Source organism: Melospiza melodia, chromosome 3 (assembly GCF_035770615.1).
Source record: "Melospiza melodia melodia isolate bMelMel2 chromosome 3, bMelMel2.pri, whole genome shotgun sequence".
Classification (NCBI taxonomy): domain Eukaryota; kingdom Metazoa; phylum Chordata; class Aves; order Passeriformes; family Passerellidae; genus Melospiza; species Melospiza melodia.
The window spans coordinates 137859352-137878952 of NC_086196.1; positions in this window are offsets into that span (position 1 = coordinate 137859352).

Here is a 19601-nt window from a genome sequence, read left to right on the forward strand (position 1 = left end):
GGGGAGAAGCAGAGAACTTCTGGGTGTAAAGGGTTTCATTCTTCATGTGATCCCCACAGCAAACTGAAAGGGAAAGATTTTGAACCTTGAAATTAAGATTGTTTTGGAGGTAAAAGCATGGTTGGAGGGTCAAATGAAGTGAATCCATTTTTTCTCCAAGGATATCATACATTGGGAAAGCACATGGAGTGAGCAACCAGCACCTGGACTGGTGGCACAGGCTGCTCTTACTGGTCTAACTGGGCTTAACACAGACAGCTTGTGCTCCAGAAAATACTCATATTTATACATTCACATACATATGTATGTACACATAGCCATGCTGGTCCCATCCCATACAAACAGATAATAAACCTACAACGTCTTTTGGCTCCAGGGCATGGGATTTAAAAAGATTTTAAAAATTTAAAAAACAGCAGTCTGCACGTGCTGCAGCAGAAGTTGCATTAAAATCAGCAGTGCTGGTCCCAGTGAGTTATAGGGATATATACCCTTGGGATATATACCCTGCTTGCAGGAGGCAGGATAATGGGATTTCACCGTGTTTGGTTCCCTCAGAGGTAACTGCACTCTTATCAGGAGATGCAGATCTGAGGCTCTGACACTGCTCTGATTCATGCTCTGGAATAAAGCAGACATTTGATGGCATCTGCATTGCTGACTCAATTGTGTATCTTCAGTGCTGATCTTGTTGGTGCTGGGAAAAGGGATTGGGAGGGAAAAGTGCTCCTGCTGCCTGCATGCCACGGCTTTGCTGTTTGCCCCAGGGCTTCACTGGTAAAAATAGGTAAATAAAGAAAATAAATGTGTTCCTGCCTCCATCCCACGTCCACCAAGGCAAGGCTTTCAGATGGGTTTCTCCACCCAAACTTGGCAAAGCAACTTCAAGGAAAAAAGGGAATTCCAACTGGTCTGTTTTCAGAAAATATTTGAAATTAAAAGAAAGTAAACCTTGCCCTGTCTTCTCCCTGCACTTTAGTCCCAGCCAGTCTCAGAAAAAGGTGGAAGACAAATATTTTCTTGTTGAGGCTCATTCTGTCTCCAAAGTGGTTGTTTCCAAAGTCTGGATTTATTTATTTTTTTAAAGTTTCATCTCTGGCACATCTAATTTTCTTCCTTCTGGGGAATAAACAAGAAGAGCAGCAGCCCAGCAGGTGATGAAACAGATTCTTCTCCAACTCTACAAGTAGAAAGCTGAGACCAAGAGGGTGACAAGGAAGACGAATGAACACCTTGGAGGATGCTAATCACACATGGGAGTGGTGATTTCCAGCAACTTCTGCCTCGTCTGGTGCTCTGGCAGCCCTTGGTGAACATTCCCAGCCCCATGTGCCAAACCCAGCACGGGATTGCTGCTCCTGTTCTCTCCTTGCCCTGCCCTCACCACCAGAGCTGTGATGGATGTGGCTCCTCAGCCTCTTCTTCTCACAGAGAGGGGCTGTGGCACCTTCTGTGCTTAAAACTGAGTGATCTAGCAAGAAAATTTATATAAATTTATAGAATCATACAAACGTGTAGTGGCTTCTGTTGGAAGAGATCTTAAAAGTTCATCTCATTCCAACCCCCTGCCAAGGACAGAGACACCTTTCACTAGACCAGGTTGCTCCAACGTGGTCTTGTGTGGAGGTTCATCCTCATGGCATGACCCAGGATGGGTTATCCACGTTGGACAAGGATGACATGGGAGAGCACTCTCTGTGCCTCTTGCCCTCTTGCTATTTTACTCATCAGTGGTGCAAACAGGACCTCAGGGGGGTTCAAGGTCCTCTGCTGTCCTGGTGGAGCCACCGTGCAAGAGCCAGAGCCTTCCCCTGGCAGCTCCTCCCAGCCCGGCCCAGCAGAGCCTGCTGGGACACACACTGGGACACACACTGGGATCCACGCTGGCTCTGAGACCTCTGGGATGATCCAGCAGGAGACATTGCCCACAGGCCCATCTCAGCTCCCACCCTCCCGTGTCTGGCCCCACCAAACCCAGAGCTGAAAGAGCCAGAGGATTCACAGCAAAAAGAACAGGCCTGGGGCTGAGAGCCTCGATGCCCAGCGCCAGGGCTGAGCCTCCTCTCCAGGGCAGTCGTGTCTCATCAAGCCTTGGCTGAGCACTGGCCCAGGCTGGGGCTTGCCCAGCTTCCCAGGGCAGCCTAGCCTGGCTGGTGACTAATTAGCCATGATTAATAATCACCTCTTCCCTCCATCATGGCCCTTCTGCTGGCACCCACTCCTTTGGCACAGAGCCCCTTGGGTTCCCTCGGTGACCCCAGTGCTGCACCAAACGTGGTCAGGACTGGTCCAGAGTCATCAGGGATGGACACGGAGCCTCTCATCAAACCTCCAAGGTTTTGGGAGCTGCCTCCAGCTACAGCAAACAGCCAACCTGTGCATTCCCATTTGGAGATCCACTGAATTTGCCCCATCCCAGTTCATCTCTACTGTTTAATTAATCACAAACAGGAATTCAGGGGAGGGTGGCTGCTCTAGGACAGAACACAGCCATTAAATAAAATATAAACACCTCATCCATACTTAACATTGGGTTTGATCTACACTGTTTTCCTTTCCTTTTTCAAGGTGATTTGCAATTTCTTTGGTTGCATTTTGGGAAGGGGAGGGCTGACTTACTGCATAATCTCATTTTTGATCTATTATTAAATGCCCGCTTTCTTTTTTTCTTTTTTTTACCCTTTCTCTAGGAAGCCAGAAGCCCCAGCAGGAATTGCAGCCAGAAAGGGAGGTGAACTGTGAAATGAAAGCTGCAAGAGAAAGAATTGCTTGGGCTTTTGTTTGAAATTTTCAGAGTTTTCTGATTTTTCTTGGAAGAAGTCTCAGACTGGCAAACCAAGTCCAGAGCCAGGACTCAGTGGAAGTCTGGGACAGGATCACAGCAGATGAGGGCAGTGGCACCCAAAGCAGCCAGGAACATCAGATTTTTTACCATTTTGAGACCATCTGAAGGTGGATCTGTTCCCAAGGCCACGCTGGAGATGCATCAGGGCTGGTGAGTGATTTTCATCGCCCTTTTTGCCTCCTTCCAGCCCCTGTGCATCGCTGGCAGCGATTCCTCCTCCTGCCCTATTTCAGAACTAAGGAGTTTCTCCTCTTTGGCACCAGGACACGCTCCCACCTCCCGGCCAGATGAGCCAAAGGCGAGCCTGGCTTTGCTGCCAGCCCCTGCTGAGAGCTGGATGCTCCCCTTGCCACGGCAGCCACTTGGCTGGGCTGGCCAGCACACGGTCCCCTTGTGGAGCCACGTGGCCAATCTGGGCCCCCCAGCTCCCTCTGGTATCTGGAGTGGACACAGGCTCCTACAGAGATCAGCCACAGGCAGCCCCAGAGAAGGGCAGATGCTCCTTAACATTTCCTATTAATTGAATTAATTCGTTTAACAATTTCCTGTTAATTTCCTATCATAATAATTGCCTTCTTAACTAATAGGAACAAAGCCATCATTTAAACACCAGGAATGTGACTCAGTGACAGTCACAGCCACCAAAGCTATTTTTGGGGGAAAAACAGTTTTTTGAGTGCCTTTGTTTTTAAAGAGTGGCCCATGCAAGCAGCTGAGGGTTTTGCAGCTGAACTGGGCAAGTTCAGACTCATTCTGAAGGAGTTCAGACTAATTCTGAAGGAAAAAGCATCCCTGGGCCACATTCCATAGAAAACTCTCTGATTTTTCCAAGGGAATACAAAAAGGGCAGGGATGTGACAGCCCAGAGAGCAGCTCCATCTCCTTCTGCAGCTGGACACCCCAGTTGTGGAAAATCCAGGGGATTTTTGGGGAAGAAACCCAAAAAATGGCACATCTGGAAAGAGCCATCCCTGGCTGGGAGCAGTCAGCAGATGTGAACATCCATCTGACAACCTCGAGCATCTGAAGGACCACCAGGACCTCTCCTGGTCCTGCTACAAGAGCCATAAAAGTTCTGCTTGACCATTTCCAGGCAGCTCCTTCCAGAACCCACCAGAGATACAATAAAAACCAACGCTGACATGGGACTGGAAACCCTTTCTCGTTCCCCAGGGAGACAGAAAAATAGAAGAAATAAAGGTAACAGTTGTGAACCTTCAGTTCCAGCTCACCCAACAGAGTGAGCAAATCCTTTCTGGGATCCCCAGTGACCAAATCACAGCTGCCACAAAAACTGACGTCAGTGATATGGGAGCAGATGTTCCCTCACCTTCATATTTTTGCTGGATATGAGTGATTCAAGTTTCTGGGCACAAAACCAGTTGGAAAGAGCCTGTTCCCAGAGATGTATGCCTGCTAAAAACACCAGAGCTGGATGCCACCGTGACATGAGGGATGTATGTGCCACCTCCTTTCTCCACCTCCAGCCTGAATCCCATCCTGCCTTCCCTCAAACTCAGCAAAAAGGAGCCAAACCGAAGCAACTGTCTGCATTTGGCTTTATCTGCCACAAAATGTCAAACTCTTCAACGAGAACTGCAACATTTCCATCCTCCCTCCCTCCCTCCAAAGCAGGAAGACTGGTACAAAGCAGCCAAAAATGGATCAGAAAAAAGAAAGCAGCCACAAATGGAGGTCCCTCTTGGATGACAGAGGGTCCTGCAGGGAAAAACCCACCTGAGTTTCTCCACATTCCCTAGTGTCACCTCTGAATTTGCTTCCCATGCATCCATTTACACAAAAATGTGAGTGCACGTGTGGCACGCTGTGGAAATATTACGACTAATGGATGGAACCTGTGCAATGTGTCAAAATCTTCCCTCTCTCCCCATGTAACAGCATTTCACAGGCACTTGAGACATCAGCACCTACATTTAATCTGTTTTCTTGTGAGAGGATGGAATGCATTTAATGAATTGCAGTGATTTTATGTCTCACCAATAAATTCTGCGCTGGCAGGGCAGCAGAGAAGCCACAGGTTCTCCCAGGCCTTTGTTATGGGATCAACAGGCTTGCATCCCCCCTTATTTATTTTAAAAAGCACATAGAGCACAACACATCAATTAATTTTGATTTTTAAATTATTTTTTTCCCTGCTAATACCCCATTTCCCCATCTCTGATGGCACTGGACTGCATCTCCTCCTCACTCCTGCACACAAAGTGCCCATCCTGCATTGCTGGGATTGCACAGCCTCTCCCAGCAGGGAGAAAGCTCTTACCCCAAGGTTTCTCTGGCACCATTTATAGTCTCCTAACAATGATGTGCACCAGCATCTCCACCCCTGAAATCCCCTCAGCTCCTGCTTTGACAGCCACATTCCCAGGATCCCTGGGACACAGCTGGGCTCCAGCACCCAGACCTGGTCCCATCTGCAGCAATGGGGACAGGCAGAGAAACACCTCAGCACCTTCTGCTTTCAGCAGGGATAAAATTATCCATTTATAGTCTCCTCACAATGATGTGCACCAGCATCTCCACCCCTGAAATCCCCTCAGCTCCTGCTTTGACAGCCACATTCCCAGGATCCCTGGGACACAGCTGGGCTCCAGCACCCAGACCTGGCCATGTCTGCAGCAATGGGGACAGGCAGAGAAACACCTCAGCACCTTCTGCTTTCAGCAGGGATAAAATTATCCATTTATAGTCTGCTAACAATGATGTGCACCAGCACCTCCACCCCTGAAATGCCCTCAGCTCCTGCTTTGGACAGGATCCCTGGGACACAGCTGGGCTCCAGCAGCCAGACCTGGCCAGGTCTGCAGAGAAACACCTCAGCACCTTCTGCATTCAGCAGGGATAAAATTGCCCATTTATAATCTGCTAACATGATGTGTACCAGCATCTCCACCCCTGAAATCCCCTCAGCTCCTGCTTTGACAGCCACATTCCCAGGATCCCTGGGACACAGCTGGGCTCCAGCAGCCAGACCTGGCCATGTCTGCAGAGAAACACCTCAGCACCTTCTGCATTCAGCAGGGATAAAATTGCCCATTTATAGTCTGCTAACATGATGTGTACCAGCATCTCCACCCCTGAAATCCCCTCAGTTTTGGGCAGCCACATTCCCAGGATCCCTGGGACACAGCTGGGCTCCAGCGCCCAGACCTGGCCATGTCTGCAGCAATGGGGACAGGCAGAGAAACACCTCAGCACCTTCTGCTTTCAGCAGGGATAAAATTAGCCATTTACAGTCTCCTAACAATGATGTGCACCAGCACCTCCACCCCTGAAATGCCCTCAGCTCCTGCTTTGGACAGGATCACTGGGACACAGCTGGGCTCCAGCACCCAGACCTGGCCAGGTCTGCAGAGAAACACCTCAGCACCTTCTGCTTTTAGCAGGGATAAAATTATCCATTTATAGTCTCCTAACAATGATGTGCACCAGCATCTCCACCCCTGAAATCCCCTCAGTTTTGGGCAGCCACATTCCCAGGATCCCTGGGACACGGCTGGGCTCCAGCGCCCAGACCTGTCCATGTCTGCAGCAATGGGGACGGGCAGAGAAACACCTCAGCACCTTCTGCTTTCAGCAGGGATAAATTTCCCATTTCCCCTCCTTTTCAGCACCTTTCCCTGCCCGCGGAGCCGGCGCTTCCCCGGGCGGAGCGGAGCGGAGGGCTCCGGCTGACGCACAGCCCTGCCAGGTCAGCCATGCTCGCACTCTCCACGTCTGCGGCATCTGAGCCTGGAGCAGAAAGCTGCAAAGCCCCTTCCTGCAGCAAGCCAGGCGAGAAACACACCGAGAAAAGCCCGAGGGAGGCAGAGGACAGAGCAGCCTCCGCGGGGAGCGGGGTTTGCACGAAAGAGCAGAAGTTTCTTTGCTCGGCCACTGAGGCACATTTGAAGGTGAAGGTTGGACGGGGCTGTGGGAAGCCCGGGCTGCCCACAGCAAAGCGGAACACAAAGAAACCCAGCCCCAGCATGATGAAATTCAAGTTTATTTGCTTTAGCTCGGGTCCAATTTCCCTTGCTGGCTCAGGAGAAATTTCTTTCATGCTGCTCTGTCTGGGAGCTTTCGTGCAAACCAGGTTTTTAACCAACTCAAAACACAGCTCCAGAGAGATGGCGAGTCCTGAGCACCCCGAGATCCAAGGGACCAGAGCATCCTGACTTCTCCAAGTCCTTTTGCTCTGCTCTGGTTCTCATCCCACCCACAGAGTTAACGCGGCCGTAGCTGAACCATGAAGGCACCACGACCCCGGCGCTGCCGAGATTTCTCTTTAAGGGCAGCCAAACCCATTCCTCTGCTCCCGGGCACCGCTCGCCTCCCCTCTGACCATTCCTGGCTCCCTCCCTGCAGGGATTGCTCCTTGTTCCACAGAAACCCTCCCAAAGCCTCCAATGTTCCCCACGGCCCAAATTGCCAAACTCGAACGCAACTTTCAGCGGGGGCAGAGCAGCCCCCGCCCGCTGTTCATCGCAGCCGTCACATTAAACTGAATTTATGTTGCACCATCCCGGCGCAGCGGGAGCGGAGCCGCTGCCACCCCGGGGCCACCAGCACGAGTTTCCCCCAACTTTGGGGACCTGGATAAAAGCCCAATCCCCCCTCCAAAAACGCAGCTGCCAGGGTTCATCCCAGTGGAAAAACCCCAGTCCCCAAACACCCCCAGCCCCAAGGACATGCTTATCCCCCGGGACATCTCCATCCCGGGATAGGGAGGGAAAGGAGGAGGAGGAGGATGGGTCTCCTCCAAGAGGGACCCCAGCCCGGGAGGGGCTGCTGCTGCTCCCCGCCTGAGCCCCTCCTGTGGGGCGGGGAGTGATTATAAAGTAGAATAAAATAAAGAAATAAAATATTTAAATAAATGCGAAAAAAATTAAAAGCGAAACCAATAAACTCAAATTAAAAAAAAAAAAAACAACAGCAAACAAATCCAATAAAATAACATACCATGGAATGAAATGAAACAACACCGTGCGGTCCGAGGCGTGCCGGGGAGCGGCGCTTACCTGGCGGAGGGGCCGCGCTGCCCCGCGGAGCTCCGCGCTGTCCCCGCGGCCGCAGCCCGGCGTGCGGAGCCCGCGGAGCCCCCGGCCCCACTCGCTGCATTCTGGGAAGCGGCGCCCAAAAATGGGGGCGCGGTGCCCTCTGGTGGCGCCTCCCGCCTGCGGGGTCCCCTCGGGGGGGAAGGGGCGCGGGGGGACCCGCAGGGCGGTTTGGGGTTCTGATAGGGTGAGGGTACAAATGTGTATCGCTGTATGACTGTGTATGGATAGATGGTGTTATATACATGCATATATATAGAATATATATAAAATATATAAATATATACATTATATATATTTTATATATATATAAATTTTATATATTCATATATGTATGTATATGTATGTAATTTTATTGATATCTGGTATGCATATTTATTTATTTGTTTATTTATTTATTTATTTATGTTTGTGCCTGTGTAAAAACTTAGAATCCCAGAATGCTTTGCTTTAGAAGAGACCTTAAATATCACAATATTCTACTCCCATGCCATGGGCAGGGACACCTCCCACTGTCCCAGGGTGCTCCAAGCTCTGTCCAGCCTGGTCTTGGACACTTCCAGGGATCCAGGGGCAGCCACAGCTTCTCTGGGCGCCCTGTGCCAGGGCCTCACCACCCTCACAGGGAACAATTCCTTCCCAATATCCCACCCATCCCTGCCCTCTGGCAGTGTGCAGCCATTCCCTGTGTCCTGTCCCTCCATGCCTTGTCCCCAGTCCCTCTCCAGCTCTCCTGGAGCCCCTTTAGGCACTGGAAGAGGCTCTAAAATCTCTCCAGAACCTTCTTTTCTCTGTGCCCATTCCCAGGTAGAACCCAAAACGCCTCTGGAACATAAATGGGAAGCCCTGGTTTGGAGAGGAAGGGGCAGATGTTGGGGCACATCATCTCTTGGGGCGAAACTCGTGGCTGGAGGTGTGAGGTTCAGAGTATTCCCCTTGTGAGAACTTGTCAGACACACAAACAGAGTGGGCTGTAGTGATAGAAATGTATGGATTGATGGACTGGAAATATATAGACTGATGGACTGGAAATGTATGGATAGAGGGACTGGAAATGTATGGATTGATGGATTGGAAATGTATGGATAGAGGGACTGGAAATGTATGGATAGAGGGACTAGAAATGTATGGACCAATGGACTGGAAATGTATAGATTGATGGATTGGAAATGTATAGATTGATGGACTGGAAATGTATGGATAGAGGGACTGGAAATGTATAGATTGATGGATTGGAAATGTATGGATTGGAAATGTATGGATTGATGGACTGGATGTACCCGAGGGTGTTGCAGGAGGATGTGGGGCCAGAGTGCGTTTGGGGACTCTGGGTCACAGCCCCACTCCTCCTCTCCTCTGTGCCCAGGCTGCTTGGAAAGGTAATTAATGCATCTCAGGTGGGTAATTAATTCATCTTGGGTGGATAATTAATGCAGCTCTGTGGCAGAATCGCCTAAATATTAACGAGACTTTGTGTTTTGACCTCCCTGGGTCAGCACTGCTCTGCTGAGCCCAGCTCTGGGATCCTGCTCAGAGGCCAACCAATAACTCAGCAAAACCCTGGGGAAAGTGGGATGGTGAGCCCAGTGGGATGGTGATCCCAGTAGGATGATGATCCCAGTGGGATGGTGAGCCCAGTGGGATGGTGATCCCAGTAGGATGATGATCCCAGTGGGATGGTGATCCCAGTGGGATGATGATCCCAGTGGGATGGTGAGCCCAGTGGGATGATGATCCTACAGCCAGCCATGGTGGGATCACCCCAAAAATGGGATTAAAGCCCAAATACCACTCTGAAAGTGCGACCTCACAGGCCTTGATCCACATTCCCAGATTGCATCAAGACCCACTAAGGTAATTCCTGGGATTGTTTTCTGACAGGAGAAGCAACTGCAGGTGATGGACAAGACCTGGAAAAGATCCCCCTGTGAAGGAGAGGGGAATTGCTGAGGGACTCGGGCACAGCAATCAGGTGTGTGCACACCTGGAACTCCTCTCTCTCCTTTTCCACGGCAAGAGAAGCCTCACAGGAAGGACTTGGCTTTCTGATGCCACCTTGTGTCTGCTGCAGATGTGAAGTGACATTTCAGACCCTGCCAGGAGCTCGTTCTGACTCAAAAAGCTTCTTTTTCAACCCAATTCCTCTGTTCCTGTGATGTCTCTCTACAGGCTCCAGTTTGTTCCCAGGGCAGGGATGTGACTCTGTGGACAATCAGGGGCCCTGTCCCAATCAACATTTGCCCAAATTCTGGGGAGGGCTGCAAGTGTTCCTCAAATCCCAGGAAATGTTTTGTTTTCCTGGTGTGTCTGTCAAGTCTCATGCCCAGAGCAGCAAAGACTGTTCTGAACAGTTTAAATAAAGAAAAACATTGTGAATGTCCTCGGGGAGTGACCAAGGATGGGATAGGGGCTCCTTTATGGGAAATTCTGCCTCTAACTGGTTTTCCTGGCACCATTTCCACAGCTCCAGGTGGCAGCTCGGGCACAGATAATCCAGTGGAGCACAGTGATGGAATCTGTGGAGATTACAAAGGCTGGAAACATCTCCATGGGACATCCAGGTGTGGTCAGACAGGGAAAAGCAAAGCCAGCAAGGAGCACCTCCTCTCCATCCCCTGCAGCTCCTGGGGTACCTTTTGGGGGGCAAATTTAATCTTTTCCACTCCATTTTACTCAGCTCATCAGCAACAGGCACCGACGGCACCAGCTAAGAGGTTCATGCCTGTTATTCCCTAAAGATCAGCCTTTGGAGTCCAAGAGAGGGAAGTGGCTGCATCTCCAGCGCACTGGAGTTTCCCTGCAAAACTGTCTCCCCAAAATGCCCTGCTGTTCCTCCATTATTTATTTGCATGGCCCAGGGACCATTTCCTTTTTCCTTTCCTTTCCTTTCCTTTCCTTTCCTTTCCTTTCCTTTCCTTTCCTTTCCTTTCCTTTCCTTTCCTTTCCTTTCCTTTCCTTTCCTTTTTCCTTTCCTTTTTCCTTTCCTTTCCTTTCCTTTCCTTTCCTTTCCTTTCCTTTCCTTGAAATTTCCTTGAAATTTCCTTGAAATTTCCTTGAAATTTCCTTTCCTTGAAATTTCCTTTCCTTTCCTTTCCTTTCCTTTCCTTTCCTTTCCTTTCCTTTCCTTTCCTTTCCTTTCCTTTCCTTTCCTTTCCTTTCCTTTCCTTTCCTTTCCTTTCCTTTCCTTTCCTTTCCTTTCCTTTCCTTTCCTTTCCTTGAAATTTCCTTGAAATTTCCTTGAAATTTCCTTGAAATTTCCTTGAAATTTCCTTTCCTTGAAATTTCCTTTCCTTGAAATTTCCTTTCCTTTCCTTTCCTTGACATTTCCTTTCCTTGAAATTTCCTTGACATTTCTTTTCCTTGAAATTTCTTTTCCTTGAAATTTCCTTGAAATTTCCTTAAACAACTCCCCCCTCCAGCCCGAGGATCCCATGTGGACCCTACAGGATGGGGGAATGCCTTCCCAACAGTCTTGCTGGGGCCATACAGGGTGTGTGGATTTGTACCTGTGCCCTTAGGTGTGTGCACACTTGGGTAGGAACCAAAATAGCAAAACCTGACCCTAAAAATGTCCCGAAAGCTTCTTGCCCCCATTTGACAGCTGAAGCAGTCTGGGGTGCGTGGCCATGGAGGGAGCTGGGCCATGATGGGGGATTGAAATCTGCTGTGCTGGGAAATGCTGGGGAGCTGAAACCAAGGTGATCAAGAGATCAGGAGAGAAGAAATCCAAATAACATGCTAAGCGATGGCAGAGATGGCTCTGCTCCGTTCTCCTGGTGCTCCTTTCGCTGGAGCTGCACCTGGAGGCTCCCTCGGGTGACACCCACAGGGTTCCTTCTGCTCTCGGGGGTGGTGGGGAGACACCCAGCACCCACGAACGAAACAATTGCTTCCCCCAGCCCTCCTAGAGGCCAATTTGTGACAATTAAATTACCCCAGGTCCCCACGGGGGATTTTCTCCCGGGTGGTGCTGATCCGTCCCGGGGCTCAGAGGGAAGGACGCGGGACTCCTCCTGCAGGGTCACTGACGGGACACGGCCATGGCCATGCCCCACACCTCCCTCAGGGCAGGACGTGGAGCAGAGCAGGGCACTCTGCGGCCCAGGCACTGCAGGGCACCAGAAAAGTTGGGAAAAGCATAAACCAGCACGAAACTCCCGTTTGCAGCTCCAGGCAGCGCCGAGTTTGATGCGATTTCTGCACATTCCATGACTCTCCAGCTCTCACGGTGTCCCTACAAACCACATTTGAAGGGACATTTTTGGCCTCTGCAGGATCCCAGCTGCAGTGGGATCGAGGGGCTGGCATGGGAATGGGAACGCCACCCTTTTGCCTGCTGTACCCATGGATGTGTCCCCAGTTCCACCACCGCCACCTTCCTGCGTGTGTGACGGTGTTCACAGGGGTCCCAGGATGAGGGGAGAGAGGAGAATGTTGACTCCATGTTTCAGAAGGCTTGATTTCTTATTTTATTATGTATATTATATTAAAACTATACTAAAAGAATAGAAGCAAGGATTTCATCAGAAGGCTGGCTAAGAATAGAAAAAGAATGATAACAAAGGATTGTGACTGACTGAGACGGTCCGGACAGCTGGGCTGTGATTGGCCATTAATTAGAAACAACCACATGAGACCCATCACAGATGCACCTGTTGCATTCCACAGCAGCAGATAATCAATGTTTACATTTTGTTCCTGAGGCCTCTCAGCTTCTCAGGAGAAAAAATCCTAAGGAAAGATTTTTCATAAAGCGTGTCTGTGTCACTGCGTGCCATCCCTCCGTGCCACTCATGCCGCCGGTGTCCCCGGGAGCCCGGGGCTCGCGCGGTGCACAGGGTGGCACTATTGCCTTAAAAATCCCGGCTCCGTTCCTCTGGGGGCGCCGCTTCCCCGGGCTGGCTCTCCGCAGCCGTCCCGGGCTGTGCTCGGTGTCCCAGGGTCGTGCTCACACGGGCGGGGAGGAGCCCGCGCTTTCCCCTGGGGATTTTCCTTCTCCAGGTTAGCTCAGGGGGTTCTGCCCCGCGGTTTGGGTGGAAAAGCTGCGGCGGATCCTGGCAAACTGCCCTGGATCAGCATCGTGGCTTCTCCCACATCCTCCCAAACCTCCCTGCTCGAACCATCGGAGGATTCTGCGAGCATCCCAAGCACCAATTCCTCTCCTGAAAGAGCATCCCTCCATCCCTGCGCAGCAGAACATCCTCCCCGCGCCCAACGCTGCTCCAAGAGCTCTTTTAACAGAACCCCAACAATTCCCCACTGTCCGGGATGGAGGAAAAGCATTTAAGGATGGTTCATCCCTGGGAAAACGGGATGCAGTGGAAACAATCGCTGTCCAAGGAGCTCTGATTACAGCGGGAGCGGAGGAGGAGGAGGAGGAGGAGGAGGAGGAAGGGCTCTCCTGATGCCTGGAGCTGCTTGAGCCGGTATTGAGCACATGATCTCGTGGGGCGGTGCAGCTTTTTCTGCTCCTGCACCTCCCCCGATCCGACTTCTCTGACTGATGCAAAGCCCCGGAGGCAGCACTGGGAATTCGATTTTAGATTTACGGCTGCTCGGAGGGTCAGGAGGATCGGAGATGTCCCTGTGACACCCCCCGTCACCGCCGGGGCTCCTCCCGCCCGGGCTTCCAGCGAAAAACAAACAATTTTCATTCCCGCCGCTCACAGCTCTTCCAGCGGCAGCCGCTCCGCTCGGGGACGGAGATCCCTCCCCAGCAGCCGCGGGGAGCGGAGCCCGCGGGCAGCGAGTGACGGGGTCAGGGGGTTTGGGGCGCCCGGGGGTGACCCCGCACCTGTTAACGGCCGGCACCTCCTCATTGTGCCGCCGCTGGTTTCTCACAGCTCCGGAGCCGTCACTCCAATTAGCGCCCGGCCCTTCTAACGAGCTCTGGCAGGATCCCCGAGCTCTGCTCGCAATTAAAGCTCCCGAAGAACGGGGTTAACCCTTCACCTGCCCGAGCAGCGCTGCTGACGCGCTCGGGTCACCCAGGAGCTTTTGTGGAACGAGCAGGTTCTTCGGGATTGCTTTTAGGGAGAAACGTTTCAAGTGGAGAAAAGGAGTTGAAAAGTAAAGATGGTTTCTGGTTTTCACAGAATTGTTTAGGTAGGAAAAGACCTCTGAGATCATCGAGTCCAAGTTCTGACTGATCCCATGGGGACTCCGCCACCTCCCTGGCAGCCCCTCCAGTGTTTGCTGTTAGGAAATTCCTCCTGATGTCCAACCTGAATCTCTCCTGGCACAGCTTGAGGGCGTTTCCTCTCATCACTAAAAGTCCAAAGTCTTGGTTAGCCCCAGATTTTATTGCTGTTCCAGGAGCCAGCACATCGATGTCCCTGCTGCTCCCTCAGTGCATCGGTGCCATCATCCCCAAGGGCACCTCATCCTCAGAGTCTGGGACCACCACGAAATCCCCAAACCCACCCTGCAGAGGAGAACTTGGCAGCTGCTTGCCTCCCAAAAATTCAAGCTGAGGAACAAGGTTGACTTTTCCCTAGCCCCCCTTTCTGCAGCCAAACAGATGTTCTGTGTCTTTTGGCAGGGGCTGAGCCTTATCAGATCAGAGGGCTTTGAAGGCATTGTGGGGGAATGTCGGGGCTCGTCCCTTCTGGCAGATTCCAGGTGGGATTTGGAGCTGGATTATGTTGCAATTCAGGGCCTTAAGGGATTTTTTCAGCACGTTCTCCCAAAGGCAGGAACCCTTTGCACCAGCACTGAACAGGAAGCAGTGGAGAATATGTCTGCACCAAATGGGATTATTAACATATTTATATTTAAAATATTGCATTACAGCAGCTTGGGAAGAGGCTGGCAGCCATTTGGCACTGCAGATCCACCCTTCTTCAGCTTTCCCACCATTTTCAGGCATCAGGATGGCTCCAAATTGCTGAGCATTCATGCAGCACTCTCCTGGGAGACCCTGGAAATACTTTAAGCCAGCTCCTGGGATACAGAGGCTTTGGAATGCTGCAGGGGGATATGCGGAGGCAGTAAATGGGGGCAGGAAGCACAGGGGAAGGGGGAATCTCATAAAACCCAAACTCAGAGAGGTGGGTGAGGTGAAAGCAGCTTTCCCCAGCTGGGATGTCCCCATGGGACGGGAGAGGCAGTGGGGCAACAGCAGCAGGCCGTGGGTGCAGGGCAGAGGTGGCACACAGGTGCAGGCACTGAAACTGGAGCCTGCATATCAATCCAAGGTGTCTGGAGTGTTATCACAAAAACCAGTCCGACCGGCAGCCCGGGGCGCTGGATCCCAGCCGGTCACGCTCCAGGGACGGCGGCTTTGTCCCACCGGGCCGGAGCTCTGAGCTGGAATAACTCCTCAAAAATGACTTTTATAAAATAACCCTTCTATTTCCAGCTGTTTTGTTTCAGCCTTTTGTTAGCAATGATTTCTTGGAGTAGGTTCAGATTGGATCTGAGGAAAAATTCTTCCTTGTCTGGGTGGTGAGGCCGTGGCACAGGGTGCCCAGAGAAGCTGTGGCTGCTCCTGGATCCCTGGCAGTGTCCAAGGCCAGGCTGGACGGGGCTTGGAGCAACCTGGGACAGTGGAAGGTGTCCCAGCTCATGGCAGGGGAACAGAATTTAAGATCAATTTAAGGTCCCTTCCCACCCACACCATTCCATGATTCAATGATTTTGTTGTCTTTAGGATTTGTGCACGTCCAGATGCTCTTCTCCCTTCAAACTGGAGAAGCAATGACAACAGGGGCAGGAGCTGGCAGAGCTGAGACAAAGCTGGCCCCAAAACTGCAACGGGTGTTGAAGTGGATCAGGGGTACTAAAGTGTGTCAGGAATGTGATCGTGACTAAAACACCCCCAGCCCTAATCCCAGCCTGGGGGTCTGAACTGACCTCGGCCTCCTCCAGCTCCTCTTTTTCCGTGCTGCTCCCGCCTCGCTCACCTGCAGCTCCTTAAACCACCTCGGGAGGGCCAAACCAGCTCCAGGTGACTCCGTGTGCGCCCCGAGCCCGCATTAACCCCTTCGGGACCCGGCAATGAGCACGGAGGGGAGACGAACGCTGAGAGCTCCCGTTCCTCACCCCTGCTGGGTTTAGGAGCAGTGGGGATCCCCCTGGGCTGCAGGAGATCCCACCTTGGGCTGCTTGGCTGCAGAGCTGGTCACTCACAGCCCACAGCAGTTTAACTCCAGGGCAGATGGAGCGGAGCAGCAGCTCCTCAAGTTTCATCCCTCTAAGGAGATCTAACCCAGCAGCAGGAATTAGTGACAGGAGTTATTTTATCAACAGCCATGCGAGACTCAGCAGACGGCTTCCAAGCCAAACCAACCACGGATCCGCCCAAGTGCCAGACAGCTCCTTCAGACAAATCACTCATCCTGTCCTCAGCTTGGATTTGGCAACAAAAACCCCCCAACATCCCTGCTCCCAAACCTGTTCGCCGCTCTCTGCTGTGAAACGCTGTGCTTGGAGCGGTCTGTTCCTGCAAAAGGGCGGAGCAGCCCAGAGATCTGCGAGAGCTTTGTGTTTGCTGGAAGGGCGCCCGGCGTTCACCAGTGCAGATGCTGGGGGGAGATTAAGTCTAGAAAGCCTTTCTTCAAATTCACAGAGCTGCTGGCCAGAGTAAAATCTGATATTTCATTCTTTAACCTTTATATCTCAACTGCTTCCGAACTGGGTTTTTTAACGGAGGTAGGATTACACCCACGGGAGAAGAATTGAAAATCTGTTGCCAGAGTTTTTTCCATCGTTTTATTAAAAACTTCCAAAGGTCTAAAATGAAAATGTACACCGACTACAAGGGAACCAATTTGTACACTCACAGTTAAAGTGCTAAAAATTAAACGTTACAAAACCGACACTGGACTACTGTAAACAAGTCTACCAAGAGCCGAGTGCAAGCGGGGTCAGCCACGGGCGGGGACTGCCCCACACATTCCAAGACGTAAAAATCTCGTGGGAGCTCCGAGCCCTCTCCCGAGGAGCTGGGCGTTGTCACAAGGCGGACACCCGACACCGCGGGGCCGAGGGAGGGGCTGCCACAGGCGGTACCTGCACCGAGCTCGGCGAAACCCGGGAAAACGCCGCGCCTGGGGGGAAATCAATCCTGATCCCGATAGGGAAGAAGCACGAGGGGATGGGGGTAAAGCTTCACATTCATCTGGACATTCTGCTGCTCCAGGAGGCCCTGGGGATGCCCTGGTGTCACCACACGGAGGGAGCTCCCTGCTGCTCTCCGGGATCCTCAGTGCCCCGGAGCTGGGATGGGGAATCGGCTGCCCCGGAGGGTGGGCGCTGCTCTGGGCTGGCCTGGCTCCTCCTGAGGGATTTTCTCTTTCCTTCCTTCCTTCTGGACACTGCTCTGGGCTGGCCTGGCTCCTCCTGAGGGGTTTTCTCTTTCCTTCCTTCTTTGTGGGCACTGCTCTGGACTGGCCTGGCTCCTCCTGAGGGGTTTCGTCTCCTTGTGGGCGCTGCTCTGGGCTGGCCTGGCTCCTCCTGAGGGATTTTCCCTCCTTGTGGGCACTGCTCTGGGCTGGCCTGGCTCCTCCTGAGGGGTTTTCCCTTTCCTTTCCTCCTTGTGGGCACTGCTCCAGGCTGGCCTTGCTCTCATCCTTGTGCCCCTCCTGAGGGATTTTCTCTTCCCTTCCTTGTGGGCACTGCTCTAGGCTGGCCTGGCTCTCTCATCCTTGTGCCCTTCCTGAAGGATTTTCCTTTTTCTCCTTGTGGGCATTGCTCCAGGCTGGCCTTGCTCTCATCCTTGTGCCCTTCCTGAGGGATTTGCCTTTCCCTCCTCTCCTTGCGGGCACTGCTCCAGGCTGGCCTGGCTCTGCTCCTTGTGCTCTTCCTGAGGCATTTTCCCTTTCCTTCCCTCCCTGTGGGCACTGTTCTAGGCTGGCCTGGCTCTTCCTGAGGGATTTTCCCTTCCCTTTCCTTCCTTCCCTGTGGGCACTGCTCTAGGCTGGCCTGGCTCTCATCCTTGTGCCCTTCCTGTGGGATTTTCCCTTCCCTCCTGGCTGGAACCCCTCGGGAGCAGTGCTGGATTTGGCCATGACTGGATTTTGGCTCCCAGTGCCACCCTGTGCTCATCAGGCCCTCCCAGAGCTTAAAGCTGCCAGCACCAAATCTGGGTCTGAGCTGGAAGAAAAGGAGGACACGAACACACAGACACCCAAACGGGGCTGTTTGCTGCTGCTGGGTGGTTTATGCTGTAAAAAAGAGCAGCAGCCTCTTCCGTGCATGGGGACTGCAGCTCTGATCCGGGATATTTCACAGGAGCTGAAGGGGTTAAGAAAGAGGGAACACCACAAACTCGGGGGGGATTTGTTCAGTGCAGTTGGGCTGGTAAAGCAGGAGATCCCTGGGACACTGGAAATGAGGAGCTGTGCGTTTTACAGGAAGCTTTGACAGAGCAATTCCACAGAGCAGAGTTTGGGGCTGCAGCCGTCGTGGGCACGGGAGGGACAGGGATGGAGTTTGGGGTGAGCTGGGGAAGCCAAGAACTGTCCAGCTCCCTGCCTGCTCCTGGAGAGAGGATCCAGCTCTCGGTGGCTGCAGGGAGCCCAGAGCACCTCGGGGATTCCAGGAACGCCCTCCTGGCCGGGGCTTCCAGCTTGAGGGCGAATTTAAAGCTTGGCACCAATCCCACAGACCAGGCAACCGGGCTGGAGCTCCCACCAGGCAGGAAAACACCCCAAAAACACTCCTGGACTCCTGGTGCCCCTGCCTGAGATGCTGCTGGGGCCACATTCAAACTGGGATGCACCGCAGAGCCCCTGCACACGATGATTGGGGAGCTGCAGCCCCGTGAGCCCCAGCTGGGGAACTGCAGCAGAGCTGGGGCACTGTTCCATGGGTGAGGGAGGAATTCCCAGTTCCATTGCAGCAGAGCTGCGGCACTGTTCCACGGGCAGGAGGAATTCCCAGTTCCATTGCAGCAGAGCTGGGGCACTGTTCCATGGGTGAGGAGGAATTCCCAGTTCCATTGCAGCAGAGCTGGGGCACTGTTCCATGGGTGAGGAGGAATTCCCAGTTCCATTGCAGCAGAGCTGCGGCACTGTTCCACGGGCAGGAGGAATTCCCAGTTCCATTGCAGCAGAGCTGGGGCACTGTTCCATGGGCAGGAGGAATTCCCAGTTCCATTGCAGCAGAGCTGCGGCACTGTTCCACGGGCAGGAGGAATTCCCAGTTCCATTGCAGCAGAGCTGGGGCACTGTTCCACGGGCAGGAGGAATTCCCAGTTCCATTGCAGCAGAGCTGGGGCACTGTTCCATGGGCAGGAGGAATTCCCAGTTCCATTGCAGCAGAGCTGGGGCACTGTTCCACGGGTGAGGAGGAATTCCCAGTTCCATTGCAGCAGAGCTGGGGCACTGTTCCATGTTCAAGGAGGAATTCCCAGTTCCATTGCAGCAGAGCTGGGGCACTGTTCCATGGGTGAGGAGGAATTCCCAGTTCCATTGCAGCAGAGCTGGGGCACTGTTCCATGGGCAGGAGGAATTCCCAGTTCCATTGCAGCAGAGCTGGGGCACTGCTCCATGTTCAAGGAGGAATTCCCAGTTCCATTGCAGCAGAGCTGGGGCACTGTTCCATGTTCAAGGAGGAATTCCCAGTTCCATTGCAGCAGAGCTGGGGCACTGTTCCATGGGCAGGAGGAATTCCCAGTTCCATTGCAGCAGAGCTGGGACACTGTTCCATGTTCAAGGAGGAATTCCCAGTTCCATTGCAGCAGAGCTGGGCCATTTTTC